The sequence below is a fragment of the Chrysochloris asiatica genome, unplaced genomic scaffold, assembly GCF_000296735.1.
Source record: "Chrysochloris asiatica unplaced genomic scaffold, ChrAsi1.0 scaffold00245, whole genome shotgun sequence".
NCBI lineage: Eukaryota > Metazoa > Chordata > Mammalia > Afrosoricida > Chrysochloridae > Chrysochloris > Chrysochloris asiatica.
This window is the reverse complement of record NW_006408763.1, coordinates 3,077,387-3,098,882: the sequence shown is the minus strand read 5'-3', so window position 1 is coordinate 3,098,882 and position 21,496 is coordinate 3,077,387. Positions and strand designations below refer to the sequence as shown.

General features: G+C 42.0%; 1 protein-coding gene across 1 annotated transcript in view; it reads left to right on the top strand.

Annotated features, from left to right (window-relative positions):
- Positions 1-21,496, top strand: part of SPTBN1 (spectrin, beta, non-erythrocytic 1) — a 276,936-nt gene that overhangs the window by 53,666 nt on the left and 201,774 nt on the right. The gene's annotated exons all lie outside the window — the stretch shown is intronic.

Below are 21,496 nucleotides of genomic sequence, written 5' to 3'. Positions count from 1 at the left end.
GCTATGTAATGAGGTGGCACTGTGTAGATTCTTAAAGTTGTCATCTTTTTACCTGTAATGTGGAACTATCATCCTATATTTAATAGCATTATGAATTTCCTTGAAAAATAGTATTTACTGTTTTAAAAAGTAACTCAGTTTAAAGAAGATGGTAAGTATAGGGGGCTCAGGGATACGGCAGAAGTCATGAATTTGGTGGACCCTGAGTTATTCAGATAGAACTTGTGGGTACTCTCACCTTTGGTCTTATTTTTTTTAAAACCTTTGTTGTTGTTGAGAATATACACAACAAAACATATACCAATTCAGCCATTTCTGCATTTACAATTCAGTGACATTGATTCTATTTTGGAGGTGTGCAGCCTTTCTCATTGTCCCATTTTTGAGTTGTTCTTTCCCATTAGCATATACTCTTTGACCCTTAAGGTTCCTGTCAAATCTTTCAAGTTGCTGTTGCTAGTTTATCCCATATAGTTTTTAAAAGCATTTAGTCCTCAAGACAGACTTCTTTTTTTACTAGTTAAGTTACACTATTGGTTGGCCACAGCTTTTAAAGGTCCTGGCGCCCACCCTCACCAGAGCCAGCTAATAAATCACAGTATCTGATGTTGGTGACATCATGCTTCAGGAAGCTTGAAAACTCCAGGGATAATTCTGAGGTGTGGCCAGGGCTGGAGACACTGGTGTCATCCAGACCTCTTTCTTTGCAGATGAGGAAAGTAGGGCCCTAGGAGTTCAGTGTCTCCAGTCCCCTGCAGCGCTAACCTGAATGTGAATAGCCAGCTTCAGGAAGAGATACCAGATTGAGTCAGCCTTATAAAGGCACTTCACAACAACAGACCAATACTAAGCTACCTGGACAGCAAGGTACAAGTTTGTGCTATCCAAAAAGGGGTCAGACACATGAACAGGGAGTTGGCAGGATTTAACCTTTCATGTTTCGTAAGGTTTGTCTAAACTGCCCTTTACCTGCACACTTTCCTGTTCTTCACTTCTGGCTCCTGGCTGCTTTTGTAGCTGAGCCCCCTACCTGGGTGATATACCTCTGGGGCGATGTGTACACTCAGGGAAGTTGTCAGGAGAACAATTAAGATATGGTGCAGTTTTTGTGTATAGAGACTTTTGGGTAGAAAAATGGGATTAATTTTTGGTATTCAGAGGCTCTCTAAAAATGAGTGTTGCTGGTATTGTTAGCATATTTTGCAAGATTTTCTAGAAAAGCATTTGCATTGTAAAGCACCACTAGGATAAAGGGTTTGCATTATTTTCAGACCTGTATTTTATTCCTATAACATGACAGTCTCTGTCTCCAAATAAAAAAATCTCAGCGTGTGTATTTTTATTTTCAGGCTGCCAACCAAATAATTCACTAATCTCTTATCCCAAATACTTCCTGGACTCTGAAATAACCCCAGACTCAGTAATAGTCTGGAACTGTGATGGGGGAGCTAGTGATTTTCTCCCTTTGGGCCCCAAAGGCCTTTTCCCGGGCTGTCATCTGGAAGCTGATGGTGAAGGTTTGTTAGTTTTGTCAGGAGCCCTCTATGAGGACCTAAGGAATGCAGACTGTAATGGGCAGCTGGCGTCCATGTAGTGCTTTGGGGATGGCCAGGCTGACAGAGTGGTCTAGTTACCTGCCGCCTGCCTCCACAGTCCTCTGTGAGTGGTTGGTTTACATGAGAGAAGCTTCCCCTGATAGAGCTGTCTATTTCTGGCAACAGAGGCACAACAGAGATGGAAGATCCTTCCTGCCATTTAGAGGAAGTAAAATAAATATTCACTTTAGAGAATACATTTTGAGGCCGATCGGTGAATGCAGGAGTGACAGTTTTCCTGTCTGCTTTTCCTACAAGGTCCAGTACTTGGAGAAAGATTAACGCATTTAGCCTGAAGTCAGACCGAAATGTGTTAATGAAAAATCTGTCCCAGTGTAAAACCAAAGGCAAACTTTGGCTTTGCTGTCACTCCTACCTCCCCCTCCTTTTGGAATGTGCACTGAAAGCAAGGAGAGGGGGGCCTTCATCCCTTTTTTCTAAAGCCTGTTGAGCTGGTTAGCAAGAAGCTTGTGACACTGAAAAAGGGTGGTTCCCGGAGAGTGTGGGTGAGAACAGTCTGGTTGAAGAGGGCCAGCACTTGCTCTCTTTGCCCTCCGTAGGTGTGGAGAGCTAACAGATCAGCCAGTTCACCTCAGAGAGGAATGCACTTGACCTTGCAGCCATGTTCCCTCTGTGGTCACTAGGGAAGAGACTCCCTGTCTGTGGATCTGGCATTTCTTCTGGCAGAATCATTATACAGGGATTTCACACTAAAGGGGATTTTCATAACTGGATACATTCTTCATTTTCATTGCAGTGATCCCTAGGGTTTATAAAAGTCCTTTTGCTGTGTGGAGCTTACTGTATTGTGATTGTGCGTGTGTGTGTGCAGACACACAGATATATTTACACTATGCTCATCCAGTCTGACCTGTTCCCAAGACTGGTGTCACCACTAAATTTCCGTGCATGGTCCACTTGGACATAATGAGAATGGTCCATGGGAACTTGGCCAGTCTTTCAGTGTGCTGTATAAGCAGATAGCTGCCTTCCTGTTTATGGAAGACTGGAGGTGCTATGAAGGGTCTGTTTGTTCATCTGGTGTCTGTAGTTACCTGGTGTTGCTATAACAGAAATACCTCAAATGAATGGCTTCAACAAATATAGTCTCTCATAGTTTAGGAGGCTAGAAGTCTGAATACAGGGTGTCAGCTCTAGGAGAAGGCGTTCTCTCTCTGTCGGCTCTGTGGGAAGTTCTATGTCTCCTTTCACTATCTGTGGGCCTGGTGTTCCTTGGAGATCTCCATGTGTCTTAGATTCAATCATCCCTTGGGTCTAGGAGGTTCTCAGCACAGGGACCCCCGAGTCCAAAGGACCTGTTCTGCTCTTAGCTCTTGCTTCTTGGTGGTAATTAGGTAATTCTCTTTGGTTGCTCCTCTCTTCTCTGATCTCTTAAATGATACAAGATGAGACTCAAGCAGGGATGTGACTTGAGTATGAGACTTGAGTAAGGATAGAACTTGAGTCATGCTCTCTTGTAAGGCTCAACCTACCCTAGTCCTACCTCATTACTGAGGTGTTAGGATTTATAGCCCATATCACAAATTTGTGAGTACTGGTGTGGATAAACACTAGACTTCTTATTACAAGATCAGCAATTCAAATCTATGAGCTGCTCCTTGGAAACCCTATATAGTGTCGCTGTGAGTCGGAACCGATTCCACGACACTTAATAACAACAACACATATTTTAGGGTAATTACAGCAGATCACAAAATGAAAACAACCACACAGTACTGGGAATCATGAACTAACCAACTTAACACATGATTTTTTACAGACACAGTTCAATTAATCACACCTGGATCAGTCAATGCCTTTGCAGTCAGAGCAATCCCTTACTTGTCTGCAACCCCTAGTGTAGGTCCTGGGCAAGGACAAGATGCTTTTTAAAGAAATCTCTTTGGACAGTGATCCCTTTAATAATCATACCTTCCCCCCAACACACACACACACACACACACACACACACACACACACACACACACACACCCTTCAAGACCTGAGGGGTATAGCCTAATTTAGTGGTGCTGTAGGATCAGCTCTGGACACAGGTTGACAGTTCAAGTCCACCAGTTACTCCTCAGAAATGCTATACAAGGTCACTGTGAGTCGGAATCGACTTGATTGCACTTAACAATTACAAAGGTTAAAAGCAAGAAATCTCCTAATGAGCCTGAAAGTGGCCATCCTGTGTGGGTCACCATTTCAATCCATGCTTTCATCACTGGTCTCAGACAGATCTTTTCTAGTCTTTGGATATGTTGCCTTTTTTTGAGCAATAAAGCTATCTCTAAAAGATCCACCTATCTCCAAAAAGCAAACCCACCTAATTTCCAGGGGAGAAAATGCCCAATGCCTTTCCTGAATGTAGTTATAACGAATTCCCTTCCCACACATTCTTGATGCTTTCCAATGTATCAGTTTGCTTTTTTTTAAGTCCCCAGAAACATTTTGGTATTACCAAGGTCTCTGGTGTGGCGCTGTGAGTTAATGTGCCAGATTGTAAAGCCGTTTGAACTGCAAGGTGGCGGTTCAAGCTCAGCAGCTGCTCCTTGGAAACCCTATGCAGGGTCGCTATGGGTTGGAACTGACTCGATGGCACTTCACAACTGTTAGAAAAGGAGTGATTTAAGGATACCTCTCATGGGAACTCTACCATAGCAAAACAACTTCTTTAGCATTCTGGTGTGTCACTGTGGTTATTGTGTGGTGCTGTGGGATAATGCACTGGACTGCAAGGTCGGTTCAGACTCACCAGCTGCTCCTTGAAAACCTTATGCAAGGTTGTTATGATTGGGAACCCACTCAACAGCACTTAAAAACAACAACAAAACCCCTCCCTTTGGAGTCTTGGTATAGTGCTGTAGGATAAGCATTGGACTGCAAGTTCAGTTGGAACCACAAGATTAGTGGTTCACACTCAACCAGCTGCTCCTCAGAAACCCTATACAGGGTTGCTATGAGGTGAAACTGACTTGACAGCACTTAACAATAACAGCAACAACCCTGGTTATATATTTTATTACCAACACTCTGAGTATTCCCCCACCGCCACATAATGTTAGAACTTTGCTGTGAAATGACCTATGCTGGTTATGTGTTCATTGATTTTTTAAGTGCATTAGGTGGAATTGACAAGTTCAGGCCCTTCCATTTGCTCCTTTAGAGCAAAAATCTCGTCAGCATAGTAAAGGTGTCATTTCTTAGGGAAATTGCTTTCTAAGATGCCTTGCTCCTCAATCTGATGAGTTTTAAGAGTGAAAACCAAGGGCTTGTAAGGCACAAGCTGTTCTAGGTTCCTTTCTATGGCTTTCCTAAATAAAAACCTGTTGCATTTCACTTCTGTTTAAGTGGTACGGATGCTTCCATCTTTTGTGAAATACAATAGCTCAGACTCAGAACTAGGGTGACATGGAAACCACACCAGACACAGCATAGGCAATATTTTCCAAATAAAAATCTTTTCACTTACCACATGTTTTACCTGGCACCTTATTACATAAAAGGTATACATACAGTCTTCCAATACAATAATTGTTTTTAGTGGTACAGATTCCCAGTGGCATGACTAAAATGAGTGTTTTCATCAAAATGTAAAGCCTTTGTAAAATTTTTGAGCCCATTATTTTCAGTGGACTTATGAAACTCAGTGAAAAAGTTCATAAATGTTTGCAGAAGAATGCTTCTGTTTGTAAAGGGAATGAAGATACTTTCTTAATATAAAAACAGCCCAACAAAGAATAGTTAAAATGAAAGAGTGATTCAATTAAAAATAAAAATAGAAAACACCATTCTTGAAATAACATCTGAGCCTCATTGAAGAGAGAGGATCATGCACACTCTGAGAACTATAGTATGATTGCATTGTACTGGATTGTAAGAAGAGTAACTATTTTGTGGTTAACCAAATCACAGATGCCTGTTAGTTGGAAGGGATCTTGAAAGTCAAGTAGCCCAGTTTTCCACATAGTACTTAAATCCCCTTGGTAGCAGCCCTATCAAGTAGTAATCCCAGAACCTCACTGATGACACTGGTGAACTCCTTACCCACTGGTCACCACAATTTTGGAGAGCTGTAGTCGCCAGAAAACGCTTCGGAACTCTGAGCCGCTGTGAAATTGCTGCTGCTGTACCTTCTAGGGCATCTGTGCCAGCCCCCATGTGAGAGCTCCTGGAGTTACTTGAAATTAGTTACTGGGTAGGTAACTTTTTTCTTTTTTTTTTTTTTAATGTTTTATTGTGAATCATGTGATAGTTTACATGGGAGAACATTAGTTTTACATTCATTTATAGTATGTCATTTCATTGATATGGATGCATCATCAACCATCCAAAGTGTATACACTACAAGCTTCTTCCCCTCCCCCCGGTCGTCAGCACACAGCCCCTCTCCCTCTCTGTGTCTAAAGTCCCCAACAGCTCCATCTCTCCACGTCATCGTCTCTGCCTCCATCTCAGGCACCACTGCTTCTCTGGGTAGGGTCCCTCTCTCCCCTCTTCTCCCTTGATGGTACCAGGGACCTCCGCTCCTAGACTGCAAAGTTAATCACTCCCCTCCTTGCTAAAAAACGTCTACCTTTACCATTCCAACCCTCACAAACAGTCCAGATAACAATTATTCACTATTGTATCACAAGAGATCCATTCGGATTTCATTTAATCAGCCCCGCCTAGACAGATTGTATACTACTCAGTGGAGATTCTACCTTCCTCCATGCCATCTGGATCTAGGCTCTCTCTTGAAAGCTTGTAAGCCAGTCACTTCTTGCCTTTGTAGCCTCCCCCCCCCCCCCCCCTTTTGGGTAGCCAGTGTCCAAGTTGCCTATCCCTGTCTACTCTGTGTATGGAGGGATGGTAGGTAACTTTTTCCTCTACTGGATCTAGCTCCTCCAGCTGCCTTACTGGGAAGGAACTCCTTCCCAGGTGTTTTACAGCCTGACTGCCCCCTTCTGGACAGTCTAGGGTGGTCAGTATCCAAGATGATTAATTCACTTTTTCCTTGTATAATAACATTTAAATATTATGGGGAGCCAACATGAATCCACATTTATTGTAACTGAGCTTTGTTACCAGGCTTAATATCACATGCCTGTGGAACCAAGCTTTTAAGCAGTAGGTTCAGAATTTGAAAAGCTTATATTTTTGTTTTGATTTGTTTGTAATTTTTCATGTTGATCAGGTTTAAACTAATTTTAGTGATAGAGATTTGATTGTGTTGAAATAATTATTGGAATTTTTTTTCTGGGAATGTCATCACTTCTCTTTTGTAAGCATCATAGGCCAACCCATATTCATTTTGTTTATTCAAAAAGTTACAGACTCCTAAGTAAGTTTGGGAAATATTTACCAAGTGTACGGACAGAAAAGGCTACCAGCTGAGGGTTAACCCAAGCACTGAGAGTTGTGTGAACCGCCCTCTGGAAATTTGACTACAACCTGTGCTTTAGGTCATTTTGTAAAGGGGAAACGATATTTTATATACACTTGCAATAAAGCACATCCAGGAGTCATGGTATGGTGCTGTAAGATAAGCACTGTGCTGCTAATGGTAGGGTTCGTGGTTCAACTGTACTAGCTGATGCTTGGAACGCTGTACAGTGTCACTGTGAGTTACTGAGTCCAGGCTACTTATTATTTGGGCAGAACTGCGTGTCAGAGTTAGATTGTTGTTGTTGTGAAGTGCCGTTGAGTTGGTTCCAGCTCATAGCGACCCTGTATAGGGTTTCCAAGGAGCAGCTGTGAGCTTGAACCGCCGACCTTGTGGTTCAAACTGACTTTGCAGTCCAGCGCATTAACCCAGATTACTCCTACTGTTGTTAATGTCTGCATTTCGTTTCACAGTTGTTTTTGAACACCTGCTATGTATCAAAGGAGCCCTGGTGGTGCTGTGGATAAGGCGTTGGACTGATGATCACAAGGTTGGTGGTTCAAACCCACCAGCTACAACGTAGAAGAAGGATCAGGCTCTCGGCTCCCATAAAGATTTGTGATTTTAGAAGCCCTAAACAGGTTGATGTAGGGTTGGACTCGAGGCTGACACATCAGGCACTGAGCTGGCTGCTGGCAGTGAACAGAACAGACCACATGATAGCCCTCGAGAAGCTTAAGGGTGTGTGTATTACATCATTTGGTGTAATATTTCTTTCCAATGCAACATTATTTTTCTCTCACTTAATTCTTATCCTAGGTAATTGAGATATGCATTTCCATTTGGTAGGTAAAGAAATAGGTAGAGAATTTTGGCAGTGGACCGCTCTAGGAGTAAAAGTCAGCTTCCAGCTAGAAAAGCACATCATAGGTCCTTTTGTTAGGGTACACGTGATACTTACTGATGGGATGTCACAAAGAATAAGGCAGTGGAATGCCAAAATCCCTGAAATACTGCAGCGGTGCCCTCAGAACAGTACTCTGATTTAAAGCTGTATCATAAGTAAGCATGAGACTGAAACCATTATTTATAATGACTCAGAAACCTCACATTGGCCATAAGATCATAGTGTCTGTATTGAGCTAATAATAATTTCAATTTTAACTGTTCTCTGTATGTAGAATATAAATTGGAGTGACTTTTAACTGTATAGATAGAAATGTGTATAGTAGGAATTATTTTTTAATTAGTTTGACTCAAGTTAGGTGATTTTGAAGTTTATAAATGGGCATCGGAAAAGCTAAGCATTCTCCTCTCCATCTATTTTCAAAATAAAGGTAATTAGAAATATATACCATTGTTGTTGTGTGCTGATTCATAGCAGCCCTGTACAGCGTTTCTGAGAGCGGCTGGTGGGTTTGAACTGTCAGTCTTGTTGTTAGCGAAATGAGCAGTTCAGTGCTTATCCTGTAGCACTATACCAGGCCTCTTAGGACTTATAATTTTATATTTAGAATTTAGATCGTTTCATATGTAGGTAGAAAAAAAAGAATGATATAAGGTACTTGATTCAAGATTTTAAAGTACAAATAGTAAATGAGGTTACATTTTTATATACTATATTAATTTTCTTTTTACTTATAAGCACAAGATGCTCAAGTCATAAATCCATTTATAATTTGTTCACTTTACTCTGTAAAAGGAAAAAAGGTTAGGGAGATTCCTTATTTTATACCCCCATATAATGTTCTTTTTTGTAGAAATGTATTCTTGGTTGTCCTGTGTAGTTCTTATGCTATGTTGATAAAAACTTTTTAATAAATTGTTAGAAAATGAAACTAGTTACACAGTGTATTTTCCACTAGTGACATATTTTTAAATAATTACATTCCTCTGGTAGCTTAGTGGTTACAAATCGGGCTGCTAACCTCAAGGTTAGCAGTTTGAAACTCCCAGCTGTTCCATGGGAGAAAGATGAAGCGTTCTGCTCCCGTAAAGATTTACAACTTTGGAAACCCTGTACAGGGTCGCTATGAGTCATAACTGACTCCACAGTACTTAACAACAACAACAACAGCATGGTAATTTAGGGGACCCGGTGGTACAATGTGAAAGCCTTTGGTTGATGACTTGAGTCCACCAGCCACTCCGCTGGAGAAAGATGTGTCAGTCTGCTTCTGTAAAGGTGACACTCTTGGGAACCCTCTGAGGCAAATCTATAGGAGAAATCCTACTCTGTAGGTTCTATAGGGTAACTATGAGCCAGAATCAATGCAATGACACACAACAATTTGCTTCTTCAGTGAGTGTTGTTGTTAAGTGCCGTCAAGTTGGTTCTGACCCATAGAAACCCTGTACAGGGTTTCCAAGGAGCAGCTGGTGGGCTTGAACTGCTGACATTGTAGTTAAAACTGGCTTTGCAGGCCATCGCATCAACCCATAGCACCACACCAGGACTTCTCTTCAATGAGTTGTTGTTGTTGTTAAGTGCCTCCAAGTAGGTTCCGACCCATAGAGACCCTGTATAGGGTTTCTGAAGAGCTGCTGGTGAGCTTGAACAGCCGACCTTGCAGTTCAAATGGCTTTGCAGTCTGGCACATTAACCCACAGCACCACACCAGGACTCCTCAATGAGTAGAGCCATGTTTAATATTGTAGTTGTTAAGTGCCATTGAGTTGGTTCCGACTCATACCGACCCGGTATAGGGTTTTTAAGGAGCAACTGGTGAGCTTGAACTGCTGACCTTGCAGTTTAAACTGACCTTGCAGTCTAGCTCATTATCCCGCTGCACGTCACCAGGACTGCATACCCATGTTAAAAAACAGAATTTGTCCTTAGAGGTTTCTTGTTTATAAAGGTAGCACCAACCTTCCAGTGGTGTTTGCCATCTGTGTAAGCACGAGATTATTTATGAAGACTGGGAGTGAAGCCATATAATGAGTGCTTTAGTCATTACATACTATAGGTAGAAGGTTGTTAAACCTTCCCTCTCCCCTAAATTACACTTAAAGTTGTGGGTCAGGAGTAGCCAGCCCCACTGTGAGCTTTTACATCAGACACATGAATTGTGGGATGTGAAATTTGAATTCTTTGGTACAAAGAAATGTACTCTTCGTTTTCCTGTCTTTTAAGGCCTGCCTTCAACTCTTCATTCACCAGCAAGAGAGGAATGTTTTCTCTTTAGCTTGGACAGTGTTCCTCAATCTTTTTATTACTATTTCCTCCCCTCACCAGGGTTCTTTTTTTCCTAATCACCACCATAAATTTTTACCACAGATAAAAAAGAGTAAGTCCCTCTTTCCTAGTGAATTTTCATATCTTAGGAGATAATACCTCCCCCATTGAGGGTGTGAGCAAGGAGAACTGACTGGTGTGGGTTGTTGCTCTAGGCATTAATTAATTAGACTTTGAAGGGGATGCGTCCATCTCATTTATTTAAGTTCATTAAATAGTTTTCTTGTGTGGAGTTTTTTTTAAAAAGGTTATGCCTCAGAAACCAGACTAATTTATGGGTGTAAAGCATGCATGTGGGAGTTAGGCAAACTTACTTTAAATCCTCCTGGCTTTCTCATTTCCTTTTCTTGCCACCATAGACCTTACTTTATTCATCTGTAAAATAGGGCTAATATGTATTTATCCCTAAATACATTTTTAGGTAGCAACTTAGGCTACCTAAAATGGGGGCACTATAAAGGCACGAAGTGTGATTGGCTTACAAGTTTTCAAGAAAGAGTTTAGTTTCAGAGTGTGCGGGGCAAGGTAGAGTACCCACTGATCAGTTTTCATCTTGTCTAGACGGGTCTGGTGAAAAGAGATGGGGATAAGATTCTTATGAATCAGTAGTAACTGTCATCGTGACTAATTGTGACTGTCACAACAGTAAAGGTAGAAGTTTTGTAACAAAAAGGGGGCAGTAGTTAATCTTACAGTCTAGGAAAAGAGGACTCTAGGACCATCAAGAAGAGCATGAGCAGAATGTGGGACCCTATCCAGAGAGGCATCAACACCAGAGATGGAGGCAGAGATGAGGACATGGAGAGAGGGAGCAGCTCCATGGAAAAGAGAGAGAAAGGCTTTCTCTGGACTCATGGAAAAGAGAAAGGCTTTCCATGTTTGTGGCAGAGGCGCAGGATTGCAGGATGCCCCCTGTGATTGTTTAAATGATTATATATTCCTGAATATTTGTGTGTACATCTCACCCCTCTCCCCCCAAAACCCAGAGGGAATAGTAGCAAATATTGTTGAATGATGATACACGGAGGAGATTGTAATCATTGCAATAAAATAATGAGTGTGAAACCAGTGTTCTCCCATGTAAACTATCACTCAATTCACAATAAACACTTAAAAAAAAAAAAAAGTTATGGGGCGGACTGAATGAGAATGCAAAAAACACTATGACTGGCACAATGGAAGCAGTAAAAAATGCCCGTTGTTTTTAATAGTGCTAGGATGTTCTTTGGTTGTCAGTCTTATCAGCTCTCACCATTAGATTGAGTTTAGATAGACTTACAGCTCTGTATTCAACAATGATAAAGATGCTATAGATACTGGGTTCATGACTATATGACTTGATCCAGCTGGTTAACTCTTTGGATCCAAGTTTTCACCATTATGCTAATTAAGAGGGAAAACATAAGTAAGTTGATTGAAAGATCCAATATGGCAGAAATCTAGTATTTGCCTGTTAAGTGACAGAGACTCTTGGGTTGGATTAAACAATAAAACCAATTTAATTATTTGCTATCTAGTTGACGCCAAGTCATGACAAGCCCGTGTGTGTCAGAGTAAAACTGTGCTATGTCGGGCTCACAATGACTGATTTTTCAGGAGTAGATCACCACCAGACCTCTCTTCTGAGTTGCCTGTGAATGGACTTGAAATTAACTTTTCAGTTAACAGTGAGACATTAACTATTGCACCACCCATGGACTCCAAAGCAATAAAAAAATCTACTGTAAACAAGGAGCTCTGGTAGCGTAGTGGTTACGAATCGGGCTGCGAACCTTAAGGTCAGCGGTTCGAAACTACCAGCCGCTCTGCGGGAGAAAGATGAGGCTTTCTACTCCCGTAAGGATTTACACCCTCGGAAACCCTGTACAGGGTCGCTATGGGTCGGAACCGACTCGACGGCACTTAACAACAACAACTGTAAACAAAATGACTCAAGAAGGTTGAAACTGTGGAATGGAAAAAGATATACCAGTGAGGTCTTAGAATACAATTCCTGGCATGACATATTAATAGGGATAAAACAGTGCATGCAGACCCTGGATTACAAGTAAGTTCCATTCCTAAATCTGCCTTTAAGTTGGATTTATACTTAGTTGGAACAGGTAGGTTTGGTTTGTTATTTAACGTCAGGAGTCACATGTTTAGTATATAGTTTATAGTGTACCTTTCTATTCATTTTTGTTGTTGTCAAGGGCCGTTGAGTCGGTTCCGACTCATAGCGACCCTGTATATGGTTTCCGAGGATCGGCTGGTGAATTTGAACCTCTGACCTTGCCACCTTGCGGTTTCAAACCAACCTTGTGGTCGAGTGCATTATCCCACAGCACAGCGGTTCAATGTGCAACAAGGCAGACGTGCAGTGCATGACTATATGGTATGTGTGTGTGTATGCATCAGTGTATGACTATGCCAACGGCTGAGGGGCACCAGGAGTGAGTAGCCAGCAGTGTCGGAGAGAGAAGCTGGGCTGGGTTTGAATCCTCTTCTGTCACAGACTGGCTGCTCTCCTGAATTCTTGTCTTGGTTGGTGTTTGTCTGCTAGGCTTGGTGCTCTGTAAATATCTCTTTCCTTCCTTCTTTATTGGTTCCACAAGGGATTGAAGCCTGAGGGTAGTGAGTAAGAATTTGGAGGTAGACATTGACAGATTAAGATCTCTGCCTTGTCCTGGTGTGGCACTGTAGGATAAGCACTGTACTGCAGGGTCAGTTTTAACCCCTAAGTCAGTGCTTCAAACTCACCAGCTGCTTCTTGGAAACCCTTTTCAGGGTCACTGTGAGTTAGAACCAACTCGATGGCACTTAACAGTAACCTTGTTCTTAACAGAAGGCTGATACTAGTTCATATAATGATTTGGGAATTGCTGTTGGGTGATTTACCAGGGTTGGTTTGTAACTATGGGTTGTTCTTAAGTCAGGTTTTCATAATCTGGGCACTGACTGTATTTTGTAGTGTTAACAACCCACCAATAAAAGAAAATAACCATAACCTTCAATGTACCAAGAAAATTCTAAGGGAATTCTAATAAATATACTTGTTTTAAGGAACCCTTGTAGCATTGTAAGGAGCTCTGGTGGCATAGTGGTTACGAGTTGGGCTGCCAACCTCAAGGTCAGCAGTTCAAAACACCAGCAGTTCCATGGGGAAAGATGAGGTGTTCTGCTCCCGTAAAGATGTACAGCCTCAGAAACCCTGTGCAGGGTCACTGTGAGTTGGAACTGACTCCATGGTACTTAACAACAACAAGTAGCATTGTTGTTGTTGTTAAGTGCTGTCTAGTCGGTTCTCACTCATAGCGACCCTGTATAGGGTTTCTGAGGAACCGCTGGTGAGCTTGAACCGCCGACCTTGAAGTTCAAATGGCTTTGCAGTCTGGCGCATTAGCCCACAGTGCCACACCAGGACTCCCTGTTGTTTTTGTGAAGTGCTATAGAATCAGTTGCGACCCATAGCGACCCTGTATTAGGGTTTCCAAGGAGCAGCTGGTGAGCTTGAACCGCTGACCTTGCAGTTAAAAATTGGGCAGCTGACTTCAAGGTCAGCAGTTCGAATTTACCAGCCACTCTGTGGGAGAAGGATGAAGCTTTCTGCTATACAAGGTCACTATGAGGACTGGCTCCTTGGCAACACAACCACCACCTCCATACATGTTTTTGTTGTTGTCGTTAAGGACCATCGAGTTAGTTCCGACTCATAGTGACCCTGTGTAGGGTTCCCGAGGCTGTACACGTTTGTGGGAGTTGTTGTTGTTATGTGCCTTGGAGTTGGTTCCGACTCATAGTGACCCTGTACAGGGTTTCCGAGGCTGTAAATCTTTATGGGAGCAGAAAGCCTCATCTTTCTCCCATGGAACAGCTGGCAGTTTTGAACTGCTGACCTTGCAGTTTGCAACCCGATTCGTAACCACTTTCTCCCGAGGAGTGGCTGGTGGATTCAAATCATGGCCTGGTGTTCACACGCCATTGTTTATCCTACAAAGTTACCACGTTCCCTAATAAATATCCATAGTGGGAGATTTTAACATGTTCAGTCATTGATATATAAAACTGACAAAAGTTAGTATACCTATAAAGTATTTGAAGACATCTTTATTAATAATGAGGTTTAATTAAATAGCGCTCCAAGAACACTTCTCGCCCTAGATGATCTGGTTCTGTGAGTTATAGCTATAGTTTTACAGCTGTAACTGTGTATTTTATACAGCAGATGTGTTCCTATACAACTGCAAGTAAACTGAACTGTTTTAAAATACTTGTATAAAGGGCCTTGTATTTGTGTGGCTTTTTTTTTTTTTAATGTTGCCATCAAACTAGTATTTTTTCATGCATACCTTGGTTTTTGTGAACAGATAAGGGTGCAATCTTGAACCCTTTTCCATGGCCCTGAGTAACACCAGAGTTATTCATCACAGTGGCCTGGATGTGGCTCCTTGTAGGCATTCCTCTTTATTGTCTGTACATACACTGCAGGATGCCTCCATGGACAGATTGTAAACTGTGCGACTCTCTGCTTTCTAGCGACTGAATAGTTGAGATGTTTGAAGCAGAATCTCAGAAGTCTTTGCTGGACATTCTCAGACACAAAGTTTGGTCCTTTCACAGCCCTGAGCAGGAACTTTTTTTTTTTTTTTTTAAGATAACCCACCAACCGTCAAGTCTATGCTTTTTTCAGGTGTTTCATGAGTAAAGTGGAACTTCTAGTGTGGTGCTGGACTTTAGTACTGTCAGCCACAAGGTTGACTATTTAAACCCACTAGTTACTCCTCGGAAACCCTATACAGAGTCACTATGAATCAGAAACCGACTTGACAGTACTTAACAACAACACCATGAGTAAAGTGAGAGGGCTTTAATTGTTTGCAGAACACTTGGATCTGTGAATTCTGCCAGAGTGATTGTTAGCATATGGCTTTCTTCTTTAAAAAGGACTGGCAAATGCTGGTCACCTTCTTTGTTTTTATTTAATTTACTTGAGCTTTTGATGAAGATGGCATATGAAGGAAGTGTTGTTCTAATAAAAATTCTATTTTCGATTTGAAGTCTGAGCAGTTCAGTGGAAACAAAAATAATTGTTTTCATGAGTAAAAACAAAATTAAAAAGGGCATAGCTGTATTTTAATATGCTCATGGAGAAGCACCTTATTGCATGTGTGTTCATAAGTTGCCGGTTTAAAAAACGCATTTCAAGGAAACCAATCAGAGTATCTGCTGATGTACATAGCTCAGCAGCGTGTGTATTTGGGTCTTTGTGACTGAGTACTTATCCTGCAGTACCGCACCAGGAGTCCATATGCTATCTAAGAATGTCTAATGCAGACCTGGTGCTGGTGGTGATGAAGTGAACTGGAAGGCTTCCTGAATGAGGTGGTACCTGAGCTAGGTGTGGAGGAATTGCAGAGGGCTGTTCCAGGTAGGAGAAAAGAGCCCAACTTTTCCCCCAGGAGCTACTACACAAGTTTAGGATGAGGAAAGACCAGGCTGGAAACTTGGGCTTGGCCCCCTAGTGTTGTTGTTTAGTGCTGTTGAGTTGGTTCTGACTCACAGCGACCCTGTATGGGGTTTCCAAGGAGTAGACTGGTGAGCTTGAACCACCAGCCTTATAGTTTAAACCAAATTTGCAGCCCTGCCCATTAACTCAAAGAGCCACACCAGGACTCCGGGCCCCCTAGTGGAGGCTTTCAATGTTTTCATCTAAAGGTTCTAAACATTATTCTGAAGGCACTGGGAACCGTTTGGGGATTGTAGTGAAAGCAATGAAATTCCATTTACATCTCAGAAAGGTCCCTCTGGTGGCAATGTTGGGGAGTGGATTAAAGGTTAAAATTAGAGGTGAAGTGTTCAGATAAGGAATGATTGCTTAAACTGTCATGAGATTTCCTGGAGGTGCAAACAGCCTTGGGACATGAGTGTGAGGAGAGAGGGATCCAGGTTTCTGGCTGGTGTATTGTTCAATCAGGAAGTGACAGTAAGAGGAGAAGCAGGGATTTAGAGTGAAGAATTGGTTTCGGTTGTAGAGACAAGGAATTGGTGATCCTCAGGGGTGGTTGTCCTGGAAGCAGTTGGGTACTTAAGTGTGGAGAGCAGGAAAGGGTGTCATTGTCAGCATGGGATAGGGGCCCAAGATGAGAGAGAGCTGGGAGATTTTGTAGACTTGACAGAAGAGGGCAATGGAAGGACGCTTGAGAATACCATACAGAGAGTTAAGTGGAAAACACAAAACCTGTGGAGTTATCTGGTATCTGTGCCATGTGGATAGTAGATTTGGCTTCTTGGCAAGTTTCAAAACCAATAAGTGTTTTCCCTCTGGTGCCATGCCAGGTATTGATTTTCAGAACTGCAAAAATGCTTCTAAAACGTATTGGAATGGCGCTGCTTCAGCTTCTTTCTTCATGGTAGTGACCTCTTCATGGCTCATGCCAGAGTTATGGGCTAGGCTCATAGTTTCCTCATCTGTTTCAGTCTTGATCCATCAGATTGAAGACATAAAGTATCTGCTTATTGAACCAGAAGATGATAAAGCCTTTGGTAGGTTTGTGTGTGTGTGTGTGTGTGTTTTAGAAAATGTCTGTTAGTAGGACATATGATGGTTGTTGTGTTGTTGTCTTTGAGTCAGTCCCCAATTCATGGTAACGCACATACAATGTCATGATTGGACCATTGTGATCCATAGTCTTTTCATTGGCTGATTTTTTTTGGATGTAGATCACCTGGCCTTTCTTCCTAGTTTTCTTAGTGACACTGAATTCTGTTCAGCATCATAGCACCGCACAAACGACCATTGACAGACAGATGGTGGCTGCACTTGAGTTATATTTGCTGGGACTAGAACATGGGTCTCCTCCATGGAAGATGGGAATTCTGCTGAGACACCCCTGCCTTCAGCAGTAGATGTGACAAGAGATGAGGCATTTGAGGTTTGTTTTTTGTTTTTTAATTCCTGTTATCAGGTAAATAGAGTTGCTGTTGTTGTTGTTAAGTTCTGTCAAGTCAGTTGCAACCCATAGCAACCCTGTATAGAGTTTCCTAGGAGTAGCTGGTGAGCTTGAACCACTGACCTTATGGTTCAAACTGACTTTACAGTCCAGCGCGTTATCCACATCTCCACACCAGGACACCAAGTAGAGAGGAAATAAAAAAGAAAGGAGAGTAGGAGGGAAGGTAGATAGGCCACATTTTACAATTTTTCCAAAACCTAGTCACAAAAAACCCTGGGTATTATTCCTGTCACAACCAGGATGTTGTTGGATTTTTACTTTTCTAGGGAGTCCTGGTATGTATGGTTCTGTAGGATAAGCAAAGGACTCAACCACAAGGTCAGTGGTTCAAATCCGTCTGTTGCTTTCTGGAAAATCTTGTACAGGGTCTCTGTGAGTCGGAATGAACTCCATGTCACACAGCACCAACAACTAGGATTCTTTAATGAGCTTCTCATGGCTATCAAGTATCTTGGTCCTCACTGAGCCAGTAGACTCAGGTCTCTTTGCTAGGAGGGGTGATTGTCTTGTCCCATGCCAACTTTACTCAGTCCTCTCCAGCTTTCCTAATGCCAGAAACACCAGGCAAAGTTCCAAGGTGGCCAGCTCTCCTCTTGCCTCCCCTTCTAATCTTCCCATAGCCACTTAAGTACAGATTACTTCATAGGCTGCTGTTATACGTGACTAATCACACCTTGGGAAAATCCAGTCTGAAGACACCTGATGTGTAATGCCAACTGTCCCCATAGCTGGCACAGATCCTTGTGGAGTGCACTAGAAGATCATGATGTTTGTCACATGTTGAATTTTCTGGAATCCCTATGTTGTGGACACACTTCTCTTTTCCTTGACTGATTGTTCCTCATCATATCATTCCCTCGTTGCTGTTGAACTACACACTTTTATGTTGTTGCTTCCCTCCTTCCTATGGGACTGTGAGAACTGTTTTGCTCTGAAATCACCTTAATTTAAAATAAATTTTAAAAAAGAATTGTATCATCACTATTGAAAATTCAACCATTGACAAAAAGTATTATCTTAGGACAGGTGGAGAATATTACAAAGAAAAAAAAAAAATGTCTCTGATACCCAAACTCAAGAAACATGAATGAAACACTGGGTAAAAAGAGTAACTTACCAGTATTGATGTTTCTTTTATACACAAAGTAGTAAGCACTTTTGCTTCCCATTCACTTTTTTGTCTTAAGGAACAATCATGGAGTTATTAAAACACCATTAAAGAAGAGCACCTAGAAAAAAATGTGCCCAAGTTCTCAGAATGGTTTAATTTTTATCTTAAGAAAAGGATTAACATTTGTTTGAGAAATTCATAAAAAGCATTTAGTGATTTGGGGGATGAGTCAGTGGTAGGATGAACGATTTCTGGTGGAAGAGGTTGTAGTTGGCTTTACTCAGAATTGGCTTGTCAGGGAAGTTGGAACTCTGGGATAGCTGCTGGGTTGGCTGCCCTGAGGCTGTGGTGTGGCTTGTTCCTCATGGTCAGCAGGTGGCACCAAATAGCCAAAAGAAACCTGGAGTAAGGCATGGGGTACTTGGATTTTACCTTCAGTTAATATTAACATCTTTCAGTGTTTCCTAGAGGTAACATTCTTCAAGGCTAAATTTCATAAAAAGTCTTTGATATTTAGACAATTATGAAAATCTACCATCTCCAAGGTCAAATGGCACATGGCAATATTGATTTTTTTTTTTTTAAGCAATATTGATTTTTTTTTATTTTGAAGGAGGCTATAACTCCGAAGGTTAAAAACAACTGTAAGACCGTTCAGTAGAATATACTAAGATTTTGAATTTTTTTGGTGTGTTTTTATGAACTCCTGTAAAGATACTGCTAATGTAATTGCTAATTTGGAGCCTAATAATGGAATCCTGGTGTGGCACTGCAGGTTAATGCACTGGACTGCAAGGTTGTTTTTAACCGCAAGTTCAGTGGTTTAAGCTTACCAGCTGCTTCTCAAAAACCCCATACAGGGTCACTATGAGTCAGAATCAACTAGATGGCACTTAACAACAACAACAAATGCTAATATGAATTGTTGTTGTTGTTGTTGTTAAGTGCCGTTGAGTCGGTTCCGACCCATAGTGACCCTGTACAGGGTTTCCGAGGGTGTAAATCTTTACGGGAGTAGAAAGCCTCATCTATCTCCCGCGGAGCAGCTGGTAGTTTCGAACTGCTGACCTTAAGGTTCGCAGCCCAATTCGTAACCACTACGCTACCAGAATTAGCCAGTACATTTACATTGTTGGTATTGCTTGCCTTCCCTTGATGACAATCCAGGGCTTAGTCCCATCCCAGTTTTCTGTGTGAGAAAAATCGGGTGGCCATTTGAGGTACAGATGCCGACGCCCAGTTTTAATAAGGTGGTTACCAGGTGTCTTCTTGTAGGCTGTGTTGGTGAGGTTCTTGGATGGTGTCTGAGAAAAGAGTTCTTGACAAATGAGGTAGTTCTGTGCTTGTGCTGCTAATTATGATATTAATTAAGGGTCTGCTAATGAGTCCTGGTGTGGTGCTGTGGGTTAATGCGCCAGATTGCAAATCCATTTGAACTGCAAGATCCATAGTTCAAGCTCACCAGCTGCTCCTTGGAAACCCTATTCAGGGTCACTGTGGGTCAGAATCAACTCGACAGCACGTAACAACAGCAATGTGATTCAGTTTCATTTATTTACCATAGTAGCCTGGTTGGTTGCATGTGATACATGTGGTTATATGCTGGAACTTGAGAAAATCCCTACTTCAAGCACAATAAGAGATACGGTTTTTGGGTTTTTGTGTATATATATATATATATATATATATTATGTTCTTGGCATTGTGGCATGTTGTTGTTAGATGCCATCGAGTTGGTACCGACTCATAGCAACCTTATGTACAGCAGATCAGAACACTGCCTGATCACTGTCGTTGCCACGCTTGAGCCCATTGATGCTATGTGATAGAAAATAAACTCAGCTCTTGGGTGGTCATTTTGCTGCTGCTGTATAGTGGTCTGGTGTTTTATTTCTATACCAGCTGATGATGAAGCCTGAATCTGGTCTGTGTACACATCTTTGGTGCACATTAATGAGACTTTCATTACATGAACTTCTGAGTGAAAAACCATATAATAAAATATAACTATAGAAGTTGTGGGAGGACACACAAGCATCCCCCCGCTCCCTCCCCGGGACATTTTCCTACCATTGAAAAGGAGGGTGGTATGTTTTTTAGTTTTACTACATTTACAGATTCAAAGTCACTAACTTGGATGGCTTTGTAGAGCTGACTGAGGCCCCCAAGTCCCTGTGATGAAATGTAAAGTGTGCAGGAGTTTAACCACACAGTAAGAACCCAGCACTCAGCATGACTTCAACCTAGAAATCCCATACCTCTCAGGCCCAGTCCTTCAGCAAGCCCTGGCAGCTCTCCGTCCGAAGTATATCTGCTTCTGATCTCCTTCGCTCCACCATCCAAGGTCCAGCCATACTTTCTCTGGGGTAGCCTCCCAACCGGCCCCTGCATCTGGTCTTGCCCCTGTGATCCGATCCGCTTTCCAGCACCAGAAGTAGTCTTTTGAAAATACAGTTCCCTTTATCACGCATATGCATAGAATGCTGCAGCAGCTGCAGCTTCGTGGTCTGGCCCCACTGTCCTCTCCAATCTTGTTGCCTATATTTTTTTACTGGCCCCTTGACTGCGTCCACACTGGTCTTCCTTCGTTCCTCTGTGCTGCTACTCACTATCCATTCTTTGAATTTTTTGTGTGTGTTTCATTTGCCTTGAATACTATTCTTAATCCATGTGGGACCTGGTCCTATTTGACATTGAGATCTCAGTTTAAATACTGGCTAAGAGAGGCCTTCCTTCCCTGGCCACCAGATCTGAAATAGTCACTCACCTACTCTGTAGCTCATTTTGCTGTCGTTGTCTTTTCTTTAAACTCTCTTACATTTTCTTACTTGCTTTTCATCCAGCTTCTCCTACTACAGTGTAAGCGTCATTAAGATCAGGGACCCTTTTCCTATTTACTGTGGTATCTGGAACACTGCCGGGTACGTAGTAGGCTCTCTGTATGTTTTAGTTGAATGAGTGAATAATAGCTGTATTGAAGGAAGAAGATAGATTCAAAGATAAATGTTTCTTGTATGAGGACACTGATAAAGACAGCTGTGGGTCAAAATTTATTCCTAGAAAACACTGTCAATCCTGGGTGGGGACCTGAGGAGTGGGTGTTGGTAGTAGAATTTGTAATTACACAGCAGTGTGGATAATTGCAATCATTATTTATTGAATAGTGTAGTGGTTACGAATCGGACTGTGAAC